This window comes from Coptis chinensis, chromosome 2 (assembly GCF_015680905.1).
Source record: "Coptis chinensis isolate HL-2020 chromosome 2, ASM1568090v1, whole genome shotgun sequence".
In the NCBI taxonomy this organism is placed as follows: domain Eukaryota; kingdom Viridiplantae; phylum Streptophyta; class Magnoliopsida; order Ranunculales; family Ranunculaceae; genus Coptis; species Coptis chinensis.
In genome coordinates this window covers 83,144,770-83,161,540 of record NC_141457.1, presented here as the reverse complement: position 1 = coordinate 83,161,540, position 16,771 = coordinate 83,144,770, and the positions used below count along the sequence as shown (strand labels likewise).

Here is a 16,771-nt window from a genome sequence, read left to right as displayed (position 1 = left end):
TTCAAGTTTACCTAGAGAAACTTGATATGTAGGCAACTCTTATCCCAAGAAGAGTGCAGTCATTCCCTATCCAACAAATCATCAGGTCGTAGTCCCAAAATAACTAACATCTACATTGGCGCCATCTACCGGTTCATTTTCTTAATAAAAGAACAACCACTCTTTTCTCAAGCCCACGAAGCTGGTCAGAAAAACCACAATAGATCCCAACCTACAAGTGTTGGCAGATCAGATGAAGACACTCCAAGAAGCCTTCATCACTTTGCAACAAGAAAACCAGACAATGCAAGAGCAAGCCAACTCCAACGCCAACAATGGCACCACAGAAGCCGGGGAGCACAACACTGTTGCAGCCCTAACCAACACCACCAATCAGCGTTTAGAAGACTTCGTACAAAAATTAGAGAAGTCAAACGAAAGAGCCAGCGCGATCCAGATCGCTCAGAAGATGCTAGAAACGTATAAAGTATCACCATTCATCTAAGATACCAGAGACAAACAGCCTCCTTCAGAGTTCATCCAACCAAAGTTCCCGTTATACGACGGTACCTCCTATCCAGGCGAGCACGTAGCTCACTTCAGCCAAATCCTAGCACTCTACCATCCATCCCGACTACTTACTACACGAAATGCAAACTTTTTCCGGCCCGGTTTAAAGGGCCGGAGCAATAGACCGGTTTTTACACTCCCTCCGATTCGATCAACAACTTCGGCGGCTTTGTTTGAGACTTTTGTTCAGCAGAGTTCGATCCACGCCAAAAAAGAAGCCCGACCTAGACTCCTTGTTTTATTTCGAAGCAAGCTCACATGGCGAAATAACGAGCCTTCCTAGGCTATTTTAATGACCTCCTCTCGTTGGAATCAGGACTCAGTGAATGTTTTGCAATTTCTGCGTTCACAAACGCCCTCTTTGACGACTCCGACCTAGCAGGGTCCCTCATGCACAATAAGCCAGACACCTCAGCCGACCTGTATCACAGAGTCGACAAGTATGAAGAGTGGATGGCCAAGCGCAAAGGTAAAGAGGTCCTAGCAACAAGTCAGACCCCAAGGAAAGCAAGCAATATTCAAACAACAACAGCAATAACAACAAGAGATTCAACGCCAGCAAACCCTCATACACAACGAGGGAATTCTCTAACTTCTCCAGAACGCCGAGCCAGATTCTAAAGAAGATATATACAGCTCCATACTTCAAACCCAACATCAACAAGGTGATCGTCATACTAGAACGTACGTCTATACTGCCATTTCCACAAACTCCACCACCATGACACCAATGATTGTTGGAGCCTCAAGCACTACCTCCAAGACCTAGTAGAGGAAGGCAAATTAAAAGAGTTCCTGCCAGAAAGCGACCTGAGGCACAAACTGGATGCCAAATGCTACAAAAGTAGGAGCCGCAGCAATGAACGACCTGCGAACAACAGGAACAAAAGCAGGAGCAGATCAACCCGACGATCTAAATCTCCAGGTCGGTCAAGGCACAACAGGAGACAGCACTCCTTCGACCAAGATGAGGACAAAGTAATCAACATGATTATAGACACCTCAAATGACGAAACCTTAGGTCGGGAGAAGCACAGAAGAGTGGGAGCAATCCAAGAAATCTACCACCTCTCACACAAAGCCGAGATAATCAACCCTATAGACCCTAAGATGACAACAACAATTTCATTCACAGAAAAGGATCTAGACAAGGTGTGCCTACCTCACAAGATGCCCTGGTAGTGCATGTCAAAATCAACGGTTGGACAGTCAAAAGAGTCCTCATCGATCTAGGGAGCTCATGCGAAATACTTTTCTATCAAACATACAAGGACATGCACCTGCCAGACTCGGTGATGATAGAGTCCAATGCACCGCTCTATGGGTTTAACGGATACCGTACAGATGCCATCAAAGACGTAATTGTCACAGCCCGAATTTCTAAACAATAACAAAGTGAATATTTGAAATATAAATATCTCAAACATCACTATGTTCACTTGTTTAAAAACCCAGACTATGACAGGGTGGATACAACACATACAAAACCTTAAAAGCCATATCATAAAAGAATCAACTTAAACTGCAGAATCCCCATAATTATCCGCCATCACTTTATTAAGATATCATCCGTCCAAAACAAAATATCAACCAAACTCTAAGAATAAAATTCCTCCCTACCATGTTCTCATGTCATGCTAAAAAATGTAAACTACGTTATTACATCTTTTCAATAAGAATCGGACCTAATAAAAGAGCTAACGGACTGCTTCAGGCAAGAATCCAAATCACACGCCGCGGTTCCACTGCCTTCCACCTATGTTCCCAAGAACACACCCACGTTGCCAAAACAAAGCAAACATGGGTCAGCAAAATGGAATTTGCTGGTATGAGTAGACTAACCACATATAAACATTTCCAATCTTTACTTATCCAACTAACACTTTAAATATATCATAATTTAATCATTCTCAGCTTAAAAGACAGGTAGTTCCGTCATTTCAACCGGCATAGTTTTTTCCCAAACAAGATTTCCATCTTATTAACTCGTTATAATAACTTGTTTTAATAACTAAGTAATTGAACTAAAACTTATCGATATCCACTGTTGTATAAGGGTAGGACTGCATCCCTGCACAAAATATTATTAAGTTCTACCCTCTTGCAAAAGAAAGTTAGAAATTTTATATAATATATGTAGATATCCTATAGGTATTCAAATGTAATCCCAAACACACTCGCACACTCAAATCAATTTCTCTTATAAATTAATCAATTATTTTTCTTATACACCCACCCCTTAGTACCTATTCCACGATTTGCACTCCACACATTTGCCAAATCACACATTTCTGTGTGCCTCTCTCCCACCGAATACCACAATATCATAGCCATTTATGGGCTTTCATACACATATTTCACAGCCTCTTAGGGCATAAAACTCAAGTCATTCATGACACATTCAATGAATACCTTAGGTCATTCCCGCCATATTCAAGGAATACCTATCATATCACTAACGGGCCATTCATGGCACATTCAATGAATGCCCTGGGTCATTTCTGCCACATTCAAGAAATATCCAACCCTACATTCCCGTACACTCAAGGAATACAACTAACCCGCAAGGCGAATACCTTAGTTTCTCTCTAGGGCAGTCCAAACAATCTGGTCATTCATGGCATATTCAATGAATACCCATTTATAACGCTAACGGGCCATTTATGGCACATTCAATAAATGCCCACCTAACATATGACATCATCAGTCATAAAACTCATTTCCAAAACTTAAGGCGTGGAGAGTTCTAAAAGGGTGCAGTAAATTTGTTTACGCATTATTGAACTTTATTACATATATTATTTCAGAGAACGAAAGAGTATCTTGTTTTATGTATTTTTGGTTTACGCATTATTAATTATATGGATGTCTAAGTGTCATAACATTGTATATCATAAAAGACTGAAATATCACATAGTAGTTAATACATGTACACACGTATATACATAAAGGTCTTAGCCTAAAGCCAAGCACGCTAATAGCCCTAGACCTATCCTAATAGACCAAATCATAATCCGAGTTAAAAGTCAAACTGGGTCAACTGGTCATAGTCAACCCTAGTCAATAGTCAAAGTCAACTCGAGTCAACAGTCAAAGTCAACCAGTCCTAAAGTCAATCCCACCAAAGTCCCAAAGACTAAGGCCCAAAACCCTTGGCCTTTCCCAAGCCCAATCTACTTAAGCCCATGAGTGAATATCCAAAAAAAACACTCAAGCCCACTAGCCTGTTTCGGCCCAAGCCCAAGCAAAACTTACTGTTCATCTTCTCCTTCCTCACATCACCTCTCCTCCACCTCCAGCCACCACCGGCCATCTAACAAGACTCGTGGTTTGACCCAAACAACACTATGAGTGGTTCGGCCCAATCTCAAACCCAACCAAGGGTCGTCTCCCTCACCAGCGCCATCAACTTTCTCCACCGGATCAGCCACTCGCCAGCCCTCCCCACCTAACCGAAAATACTCCCCTTCAAAACCCTTATAACATTAACAAAAGCAAGAACCTCAATTCTTAAATTTGAAATCCTTCAACCAAACTAGATCTAGAATTTCTCGCCACCATTAACGCTCCTCCGGAGCTTCAACAGCACACCCAATCTCAACCCAACAGCACCCAACCACCAATTCTAAACCTAACAGCCATCTCTAAACCCCCGACATCAACCAAATCAAAAACACAACCCACACAACCACAGTATAACAGTTTCAACAATATGCAGTGCAAATGTTAGTTTGGGCTTGCGCAGCCATCAGTTCTCTCTCTCCAGCGCCCATTCAAACATCAACAATCAAAATCAAACTAACAGTATAATATCACAACAAAATTCCAACAAACAATTCATTCAAACAAAAACAAAACAATGCGATTTGGTTATTTTGGCGAAAATGCTAAAGCGCATAGCCAATACATAAATCGACCAAATTGGTTTACAGCAATCATGATCGATTTATTACCCTCGTTGTATCACGGATATAGACAAGTTTTCCGGAGACAGACGTTCTTCAAACGATAGTCATGTACACGCAATTAACACTAAATGAGCATGTGAACAGTATGAACAATAAAAATAATATATTTTCTTTTTTTTCCTCGTATCATACAATCTACAGTAAATGAGAAATCTACAAACCGTAAAAATCTACTCACCTGTAGTACGCTCCGACTATCAGAAAAACTCTTCATTTTCTTCTTTCAGTAAAACTCCTTTTTTTTTCTTTCCTCTGTATAAAACTCTCGCTGTGTTTTTCCCTCAAAAACTCTACGTGAGAATCCCTTTTTTTAGTTTTTAAAACCTCACCGAAAAACAAGGAAGAAACTTATCTATTTACCTACGGGGTTTTTATCCTTAACTGATAGTTATCATATCTTTTGTTTTATCTATTATCATCATCATCATTATTATTATTATTATTATTATTATTATTATTATACTAGGAAAATAAAATAAAAAGACGGGGTGTTATAGTAATCCTACCAGTCTCCATTGGCGAAAAAGAGGACATGGTCAAAACTTCAACATGCTTCAGTGTGATCGATGTCAGGTCGTCCTACACTACCATTCTAGGACGTCGTTGGATTCACAAAATCCAAGCAATTCTATCAACCCTACACCAGGTCCTACGATTTCCTGGTCCCAGAGGCATCATGGAGCTCAGAAGCAACCAACTAGAAGCTCACCGATGTAATCAAGTCAGCACTACAACCTCACCCAAGCCTCAGGTCGTCGAAGCTAAGGACGTCCCAAAAAGGCAGGATCCTCAAACATCCAGCCCTCCAGCAACGGCATCAGAAAAGCTCAAAGGAAAATAAGCTCAAATAGAACCAGGAGAAAAAGTCAATTTGGGCAATAACCGATGATGACCAAAATTTGTTTATGTAGGGATCGACTTAGACCCCAAGCTCAAGGAGCAGCTTGTCAAATTTCTATCTCTCAATAAAGATGTTTTTGCTTGGTCGTATATCGATATGCCAGAAATCGACCATCAGGTCGCTTGCCACAAGTTAAATGTATATCCAACCATCAAGCCTATCAAACAACGACCTAGGAAACTAGCACTCAAGTTTTAAAAAGCCATCAACGAAGAGATAGAAAAACCAAAATGTTCAAAGACTTGCTAGGAGACACTATGGAGGTCTACATAGACGACATGGTGGTCAAAAGCAAAAAGGCAGGCGACCACATCTCCCACCTACAAAAAGCCTTTGAACAACTTCGACAAAACAAGATGAAGCAAACCCAGAACAGATACGAGCTCTCCTTAAAATGTCAGAACCAATGACAAAGCAACAAATCCACAAGTTATCTGGCATGGTTTCAGCCCTCAACAAGTTCATCTCAAGAGCATCTGACAAATGCAGACCATTCCTGCAAATACTAAAAAAGGGAGCAACATTCACTTGGACAAACGAGTGCCACAAAGCCTTCACTGACCTGAAAGCTTATTTATCAACTCTACCCGTCTTATCCAAACCAGAAGAAGGAGAAACACTAAGGCTGTACCTTGCAACTATCGAGTTTGCAATCAGCTCAGTTCTCTTTCGCGAGCATGATGGAGTCTGTTTCGACCCCCACCTACGTGGCAAACGTCCATTAGTAGGGGTCTCCACTTTATTCGTTTAATCGACAGGGCTAAAACCCAATACGCAATACCATGAATCGATGTACAGTCCTATTAACTCATGTGTCTAAGGTTGAACCTTAGCCACATGGCTTGCCACTAATGTACGTTAATTTATGTCCAGATTCGTTTCTTATCAAAAGAGATAATTATCAGTTGAGAGTTATATTCTATCACAATGACTCAAGCTACAAGAATACTTGAGCTACAAGGATTCTCTACTCTACCTATATAAATACCAAACTATTTTTCATTCAGAACTACGTTCTTGAGACTTGATCCCATCGATAATTTGGGTACGTAGGCAACCGCAAGGTACAGTCTCATTATTCTCCCGATCACCATCATTTTTCTAATTACTTTTCTACGTTCTTCGTCTCTTTCATCAACATTTAGTGTTTTGATCATATTTGGTCGAAACATAATTGACACCGTCTGCAGTTCTTATGCAAAATCGACGATCACGTTCTAAAAAAGTTATGATGAATACTCGACGAGCCTAAGTTCTCGATGCATTTACTGACGATTATCGTGAATATGCGGTTCCAGGTCAACCTGGCGGTATCGCACTACTCCCTCCTATTCCTTTTCAACATCCGATTGGATACGACCTGGCTACCGTTCCACCGATGCGCCAAATTATTCAAAGACGGTTATTGCCTCTAATGATTCTTTCATCTATTGCGGATAATGTCCGTCATATGTCTCGAGGCATTCTTGTATTGAAAATATTATTACACCTTGTTTCATTTCATGTCGGGCGTCTTAAGCTTATTTCAAAGAAGGAGTAGTCGAAGTTTATACTTGTCGAATATCCGCTGTGCAAGTTTTTTCGCAACGTCTACGGATCGAGTCGCAGAATGAAAAAGTTACCTTAGCGTTTACAACATTGTCTCTGACACTCATACAATTAAACAGAGACAAACTTTGGTTTCACTAATGACTGATTTTCTTATTGATGATATTCCTATGTCGAAAGCATTACTCGATGAGGAAAACGTCGATCTCTAATTGTCATTACCTCCCAGGGGCGATGACTTGAAATATTTATCGGATATATCAGCTACTTGCTAGATTTACGCCGATAGTTCTCATAATAAGTCTACCTCCGGTCTTGTTTGTGTCATCTTGAAGCTGAATGAAGACATAATTGAGAGGTCTCTACATTAGGGATTTGACGCGTCAAATAATATAGCAGAGTCCGAAACTGTCATTTGTGGTATACGCACAACTCTTCAACTGGGGGCGACTAAGTTACGATTAATTATTCTAAGCTAGTTGTTAGCCAATTTGAATAATAATATACTGCTCGCAATGATAGAATGGTCGTTTATTTAGACTTCGTTCAACGAATTGCATGAAATTTTACATATATCATTCCGCATGCAGATTATCCGGCGTTATGATGTAAGACATCCCCGATTCTATCGCGATACTTATCCGTGGAAAATCAAGTCGCCACCGTTATGACAACACTGGATTAACCACTTATGCTGTAAGATGATTCCAACGAGCTTGGCACTGATAATGTCTCGGTATCTACCGACGACGATCATGCAGTTGACGATGCTCAGGAATTCCTGATGACCAAAAACTCTATCACAGCAGCACAAGTCTCAATCATATCCTTCGTTGTTTGGGCAGAACGAACAATTTACTAGGCCTCGAAGAAATTGATTCAGGACTATGTGAACACCACTCCCGGGGGCGAAGTCTCGCTCACATAGCAATGACTTACCCAATGGTATTGGTGGCCATATATGCCAAAGGATATTAAGCGTTTGTCCGAGAAGTGTGTGCCTTGTCAAAGACATGATATATGATATGGGTCAACTTCCCGCGATGAAGCATCATCCAATCCATAAACCTTGGTCATTTGCGAAATGGGGCTTTGACATTGTTGGTTTATTTTCGACAGCCCCTGACAGTGTTCGTTTCTTGCTCGTTGCAACAAATTATTTTACTAAGTGAGCGGACAAAATTAACAAGTTGGACGAAAAACCGGACAAAAATTTGTTAGTCTGTTTCCAGTTCAATAGTTTCTTTTATGTTATCATCTTTGCACTTTTCAAGATTTGGTGATCAATAAAGTCTTTCTTTAACTTCACTTATAATGACATAATTTTGTTTCCATCGCAACATTATTATCGCTACGGACAAAATCTGACGAAGTTACCGCGTTTAGCTTCGTCAGTCTAAGTTTGAACGCTTTTATGCTCGCTTAGTTCGTTACTATCTTTACGACAAAATCTGGCGAAATTACCACGTTTAATTTCGTCAGTCTAAGTTTGAACGCTTTTACGCTCGCTTAGTTCGTTACTATCACTACAACAAAATCTAGCAAAATTATCACGTTTAATTTCGTCAGTCTAAGTTGAACGCTTTTACGCTCGCTTAGCCGTGACTATTACTACAACAAAATATGGCGAAATTACCATGTTTAATTTCGTCAGTCTAAGTTGAACGCTTTTACGCTCGCTTAGTTGTTATTATCGCTCCGATAAAATCTGACGAAATTACCACGTTTAATTTCGTCAGTCTAAGTTTGAACACTTTTACACTCGCTTAGTTCGTTACTATCACTACAATAAAATCTGGCGAAATTACCACATTTAATTTTGTCAGTCTAAGTTGAACGCTTTTACGCTCGCTTAGTCGTTACTATCGCTACAACAAAATCTGGCGAAATTACCACGTTTAATTTCATCGATCTAAGTTGAACGCTTTTACGCCATTTAGTCGTTACTATCGCTACAACAAAATCGGCGAAATTACCACGTTTAATTTGGGATCCTATTTGTTGAACGGCTGTTGCGCTTCGTTTAGTCGTACTATCACTCCGACAAAATCCGGCCCGAAATTACCACGTTTAATTTCAGCGCCTAAGTTGAGCGTTATTCGGCGCTCGCTAGTCGTACTATTGCTCGACAAAATTCGGCGACGAAATTACCGCGTTTAATTTCGGCGATCCTAAGTTGAATCTTTGTTACGCGCTTAGTCGTATTATCGCTCATTTACAAAAATCGGCGAACTTACCACATTTAATTTTGTCAGTCTAAATTGAACGATTTTACGCTTGCTTAGTCGGTTACTCGTGCTATGTCAACATCTGATGAAGTTACCCGTTTAGTTTAAATGGGTTTTCGTCGAAGCATTTTTTACTCAATCTAATTTTGCAAGCTTAAAGTTAGCATTGGGGGCGTCTCGTTCTATTTCATTTCAACTACATAAATCTACAACATTGTCAGTTTTCCGCAGGTATGTTATCTGACACAACAACAATATTCAATAGCAAACCCATTTTTATTTTTATTTTTCATCAAAAGAAGTTTTAGCTCTATGATATTACATTCACACAATTACCTAATCAATTGTCTATGTCAATTGTCTTACGGTTGTTCGATTAAATCTTCATTTTCTTCTTCGAAATCTGCATTCGCTTCGTTTAACGCTTTCGGTTAACTATTTTCCGCAGTCATTCTTTTTTCTAAGGCATTGTGCCACTTTTTCTCAACGAAACTTCTGTGAGCTTCTTTAATTCTTCTACGACATTTATTGACGTTTTTTTGTGCTAAACTTTTCTCCGTCGACTCTTTATGAATATAATTTGCTCGTAATACTGTCGTTTCTCCGTGCGGCGAGAATTCACATTACGTCAACTGTCTTCGCGAAAACTTTATCCAGTTTCATTATTTTTTCTAAGGCATTAAGTCGAACTTTCTAAGCATAACTTTCCGAGTTAATCTTTCCGTCAGCTTCATTATTTTTTCTAAGGCATTGTACCGATCTTTCTACGAAAAAATTTCCGAGCGAAAATTTTAGTCAGTTTCATTATTTTTTTCTAAGGCATTCTGCTAATCTTTTTACGAGAAATTTTCCGAGCGAAAATTTTCGACAGTTTTGTTATTTTTTCTAAGGCATTGTGCCGATCTTTCTCCGAAAAATTTTCCGAGCAAAAATTTTCGTCAGCCTCATTATTTTTTCTATGGCATTGTGCCGACCTTTCTCTAAAAAAATTTCCGAGCGAAAATTTTTGTCAGCTTCATTATTTTTTCCAAGGCATTGTTCCGATCTTTCTACGAGAAATTTTCCGAAAGCAACAAATTTCAACAGCTTCATGACGGTCTTTCTAAGCAAAAAAATTCTCCACTCGACACTTTTCTTCGTAGGCTTTTCATCGATATCTTACGCCCGTATAATAGTCATTTCTACCTGCGGCAAATTTAAAAAAAAAAACTAACTTTTCGTCAGATCAGTTCTTCCTACCAAAGTCAACAAGTAAACAATCATATTAACTAAAAGCAAGCTAGACACTAGATCAGAACAGAAGCCATCATAAAACATGTTTTCTTTCACACAATTCCCTTCACAGACCGAATTGTATTATGCTAGCCTTTTTCCACAATAGCTACTACATTAATATTAGTTAGATCTATTCCCACTGATATCATACCCGTCTGGCTCCGTACCGTACCAAGGTTCAGCACCTGCTACTCCCTCGATTCTCTTTCGAACACACTATCACGATCAAGGACTGTAATGGACTCAATCGTAACGAACTTTACGAAGCTGCAGAATTATTTTTGAGCACGAAAATCACCCCTTCTATTGAGAAACTTATAGTAAGCAAATCATCTAGAGAAAAAGGACTCACAGTTTGGGTTGATGAAGGTGAAGAGATCATTGACGTTTTCGAAAACATTCAAGTCAAGTGGAAGTTTATCCGTTCTAAGAACAAAACTCAATCAGAAGATTCCATACTAGATTCAATCAATTCTTTTTCACACTATACGACGTAGCATGTGGACCAGATTTCAAGATTTTCCTCTTGGCAATTGTTTTCCTATGGACGTTGTCAGTAATTGGATCTATTTCACCATGACGAATCTTCTATGTCTTGGCTTCCTCTGTATTGGAACTCTGCCCGCTTTGTATGAGAGGTATGAGCGCGAAGTCGGTTATCTTGTTGGAACAGGAACTCAGGATATTCGAAAACTCTACAAGAAATTGGATTCAAGGGTTCTTAACAAAATCCCAAGAGGACCAGTGAAGGAGAAGAAATTCAACTGAACTTGCACTAAAGCTTTACTCAAACTCACTGATAGTTCAAGGAAGGATATGGCTTTGTGACTGACTTTCTCAAATCAGTCCAAAAAGTATTAATAGATTGAAAAGAGTCCAATTGGGGCAATATCAATCGATCTAATTGTTCTACTAACCTTTTCCTTTTCGTTGTCTGTGCATAAACCACTGATTCGAAGCTTGATTCCTCATCGCATGCTGCCTTGCCACGCCATATCGCTCACCCTTGTATATCTTTCTCTACTTAGTTTTTTTTTCCATCTACTGTTTTGCGTATGGAGTTTAGACATCACTTATATAATATTTCTTAGATCTAGTTTTACATTGCTGGTTGGATTCTTATCTAATCCAAATTCTTATCTATTCCGAATTCTTATCTAATCTGAACTCTTATCTAATCCGAACGCTTATCTAAATCGAAGTTGGTATCAAGTTTAGTCGCTAAAGTCTTCACCTTCGAATCCAATTCGTCTTTAATGTCTTTTTCTTCCTATTATTACTAAACTGCCGCTACTTTTAATTTTAAACTGTCTAATCTTAATATAAATCTCCCACTGTCTAATCCTAATATAAATTAATTTTATTATTACGTAATTATTTCGATACAGTTTTTGCCATAAATTTCTTTTGCAATTTTTTCTGTGCCGCCCATTTCACTTCTCACTTCTGCCTTCTTTCATTTAACTACATTGCGTCCCATATACATTAGTTTGACATTATTTCGTTTCCGATAATTCACGAATTTTTTTCTTTCTTCTTTGCCATATGAACTTTGTTCGCATGCCAAAGAGGGGGCGGTGTTTCGACCCCCACCTACGTGGCAAACGTCCATTAGTAGGGGTCTCCACTTTATTCGTTTAATCGACACGGCTAAAACCCAATTCGCAATACCATGAATCGATGTACAGTCCCATTAACTCATGTGTCTAAGGCTGAACCTTAGCCACATGGCTTGCCACTAATGTACGTTAATTTATGTCCAGATTCGTTTCTTATCAAAAGAGATAATTATCAGTTGAGAGTTATATTCTATCACAATGACTCAAGCTACAAGAATACTTGAGCTACAAGGATTCTATAACACCCCGTATTTTATTTCGTTTATTTTCCTAATAATAATAATAATGGATAATAGAAAAAAAATAAAAATAGGATAAGTGTTAGTGGAAATAGGAGACGTGGGTTTATGGGATAAACCTTCTTCCCTATTTCGGGGGGTTTTGTTTTTAACAGAAAGAAAACAGAATAGGGTCGGTCAAAAACACAGCGAGAGTTTAGAAAAAAAAAATGGAGTTTTACTGAAAGAAGAAAAGGAAGAGTTCTTCGGATAGATAGCTGACAGTCGACTTCGATCTTTCGGGGTATCGCTTTCGGGAAGCTGTCGGTTTTAAAAACTGTGAGTAGTACGAAAAAATTATTTTACTTTTTCGTTAACTGCTAATCATATCCGAAATAGTGTTTTCATTAATTGATATCTCGTTAACTGCTAATCATATCCGAAATGGTGCCGGCTGTTAGATCAAATTTTGAAGTTCTACAGTTGTATAAAAACTCTGACAAAAATCTAAATTTCATGACTGTTATACTGTGATGAGGATGAGAATAGATATTAGTAAATACCAACTTCATTGATTAATTTGATTTGAATAGAATTCAATTACTAGGGTTTTGTTTTACTGCTATTGTTGGTCTGTAGGAATTTGGTGGGTGATTGGAAGTGTTGTGGTAAGGGGATGATCTATATAGGTTGTGTGGGTTGCCGGGGAATGACGAGCAGTGGTGGAATTGAGTTATGAACGTTGGGAAGCTTTGAACAGCCATTAATGGCGTTCAAACAAGAACCCAAACCGTCCTGTTTTTGTGTTGCCTGAATGTTGTTGTGTATGAATTTTGTTGTGAGTTTTTGTTGTTGGGTTTTTGTTGATTGTTGGTGGTGGATTTGGGTGTTCAGAGGGGGCGATTGAAGCTTGAAGGATTAGTAATGGCCGTAGATCGCGATTTTTCCAGTATAAGGAAATCGTGATTTGTTAGTATAGATAGGTAGGGGTTTGAAAATGGATCAAAACCGCTGGGTTCTTTTTGTGTAGAGGTGGCGGTGGTGGTGTTGTTGTGGTGGTCGGTGGTGTATTGGAGAATTTGAGAGGAAGGAGATGAACAGTGAACCACGATTTGGGCTTGGGCCAAATCGTGGTGGGCTATATGTTTTTGTTTGGTTTTTTTTTAAAATTTTAGACTATGGGCTTTTGGCTTTGGGCTTTTGGGTTTTTGGAGTTTAGGCTAGGTTGACTTTGACTGTTGACCAGAGTGGACTCTGACTTTGACTGTTGACCATAGTGGACTGTGACTTTGACTTTGACCAGGGTTGATTTTGACCAGTTGACCCGAAAATTTGACTTTTTCATAAAATTATGATTCGGTCTAATAGGATAAGTCTAGGACTATTAACGTGCTTGGCTTTAGGCTAAGACCTTTCTATATATACGTGTGTACGTGTATTAACTAATATGTGATTGTGCAGTATTTTATGATATACAACGTTGACACTTAGACATCCATGAAACTAATAACGCGTAAACCAAAAATACATTTATTAAGCTACTCATTCGTTCTTTGAAATGATATATAAAATAAAGTTCAATAATGCGTAAACAAAATTTACCGCACTCTTTTAGAACTCTCCACGTCTCAATTTTTAGAATTTAGTTTTATGACTGTTGATGTCATATGTTAGGTGGGCATTTATTGAATGTGCCATAAATGACCCGTTAGCGTTATCTATGGGTATTCATTGAATGTGTCATGAATGACCAGATTGTTTGGACTACCCTAGAGAGGAACTAAGGTATTCGCCTTGCGGGTTAGTTGTATTCCTTGAGTGTACGGGAATGTAAGGTTGGGTATTCCTTGAATGTGGCGGGAATGACCTAAGGTACATAGGTTGTGAAATATGTGTATAAGAAAAGTAATTGATTAATTAATAAGATAAATTAATTTGATTATGCGAGTGTATTTGGGCTTGCATTGGAATACCTATAGGATATCTACACATCTTATATAAAATTGCTAACTTTGTTTTGCAGGAGGGTAGGACTTAATAATATTTTTGTGCAGGGACGCGGTCCTACCCTTATACAGCAGTGGATATCGGTAAGTTTTAAATTCAATGGTTTAGATATTAAAACGAGTTATTATAATGAGTTATATAATGGAAGTTTTGCTTGGGAAGAAGCTATGCCGGTTGAAATGACGGAACTACCTGTCTTCCAAGCTATGAATGATTAGGTTATGATAGAGTTAAAGTGTTAGTGGGATAAGAAAAGTTTTGAATGTTTATATGTGGTTAGTCTACTCATACCAAAGAATTCCATTTTGCTGACCCATGTTTGCTTTGTTTTGGCAACGCGTGGGTGTGTTCTTAGGAACATAGGTGGAAGGCGATGGAACGCCAGCGTGTGATTAGGATTAGTGCTGGAGCGATCCGGGAGTTTATTTTTAGGTCTGTTCTTTTTGGAAGTATGTAATAGCTTAGTTCCTGTTCATATGACATGAGAATACGATGTTGAGGACCTTTTATTCTTAGAGTTTTATATGATGTTTTTTAACAGAAGATAGTCTTTAATAAAGTGATGGTTGAGAAATTTTGGAGATTTTTGTTGTTAAGATTCTTTATGATGTGGGTTTTAGGTTTTGACATGTGTTGTATCCACCCCGTCATAGCCTGGGTTTTTAGACAATTGAATATAGTGATGTTTGAGATATTTGTATTTCACATGTTCATTTTTTTAATTGTTTAGAAATTTGGGCTGTGACAGATTCTCTACTCTACCTATATAAATATCAAACTATTTTTCATTCAGAACTACGTTCTTGAGACTTGATCCCATTGATAATTTGGGTACGTAGGCAACCGCAAGGTACAGTCTCATCATTCTCCCGGTCACCATCATTTTTCTAATTACTTTTCTACGTTCTTCGTCTCTTTCATCAACATTTAGTGTTTTGATCATATTTGGTCGAAACAGAGTCGAAAAGCAAGTCTACTTCACCAGCAAGACGTTGGCAGATGTAGAAAAGCACTACTCTTCGTTGGAGAAAACAATGCTTTCTTTACTATACTCAGCTCAAAAGTTCCGGCCTTACTTCCAATCTCACAGCATCAAGGTTATCACTGATGTACCCATCAAACAGATATTGAGTTCTAACAACAAAATAGCCCGCATGGCCAAATGGGCTGAAGAACTCGGAGAACATCACATCAAGTTCGTTCCCAGAACGTCTCGCAAAGGCCAGGTCATTGTTGATTTCTTGGCAGATTTCCCCGTCGAAGACATCAATTGGGAACCTGAGCCAATCACTTCACTCCATCAACAAGCCACCCCAGACACATGACACCTCCACGTAGATGGCGCATGCAATAACAGTGGTAGTGGACTGGGGGTTGTATTAACTTCACCAGAGGGAGCCCAGCTACAAAAATCAATCAAAATTGATTTTGCAACGTCCAACAACGAAGCAGAATACGAAGCATTAATCACAGGCCTCCGCATGGCACAACAACTACAAGTCTCAAAGCTTAAAGCTTACAGCGACTCCCAGCTAATCGTCAAGCAGATCACAAAAGAATATGTCACGAACGGAGCAAACTTGGCAAAGTATGCTCAAGTCGTCTATGACATAATCAGCTCATTCAAAACATTCTCCTTAGAACGTATTCCTCGAGAGGACAATAGACATACAGACAGCTTGGCTTTCCTAGCCTCCAAAACACAAGAGGCATGTCCGACCACAGTCTACATTGACATTCTGGAACGACCTGCTTACTAGAAAGAAAGTATCAACAGCCTCACATATTTTCAGCCCTCATCCGAAGAAGAAATCAATCAATCTTGGATGGGCCCATTCCTCAAGTTCATCTTACATGGTGAGATCCCATCAAAAATAAAGAATGCTCGTGCAATACAATTCCGAGCCCCAAGATACACAGCGATCAACGGAAGACTGTTTTGCAAATCAGCAGGAAGATCCCTCCTAAGGTGCATAACTCCAAGGGAGGGACAACTCATTTTCAACGAGATCCCAATTTGCCAGCACACAAGTCAAGGCTTTTCTACAAAAATGGTGCATCACTCAAGCATTTTCTACACCTAGATATGCACAAAGCAATAGATAAGCGGAGGCCACCAACAAGACAATCAAAGAAAACCTCCAAAAGAAGTTGGAGAGCAAGAAAAGCCAATGGCCAAAGCAGCTCGAGAGCATTCTATGGGCATACAGAACAACAGCCAGAGCCAGCACAAATGAGTCTCCTTTCACACTTTGCTTCGGAACGGAAGCGGTGATACCATCATAACTCACACTCACAGCCACACGTTCTGACATAGTCGAGTCAAGAGACAATGACAACATTTTGGCAAAAGAAGTTGATCTCCTAGAGGAAAGAAGAGAAACAGTTGCAATATCTCTAGCTCAGTATCACCAAATAATCCAACGATCTTACAACAAGAAGGTCGTCCCAAACTAGC

The 16,771-nt window shown here is 39.2% G+C and overlaps 1 long non-coding RNA gene across 1 annotated transcript; it reads right to left on the bottom strand.

The window, feature by feature from the left end:
- Nucleotides 1-10,423: 10,423 nt before the first annotated feature.
- LOC147518341 (uncharacterized) lies at nt 10,424-11,496 on the bottom strand. The gene is made up of 2 exons (XR_015214044.1): nt 11,387-11,496; nt 10,424-11,164 (listed from the first exon to the last, which is right to left on the bottom strand). It is a non-coding gene; the product is annotated as an uncharacterized LOC147518341 (long non-coding RNA).
- Between the last annotated feature and the right edge of the window lie 5,275 nt (nt 11,497-16,771).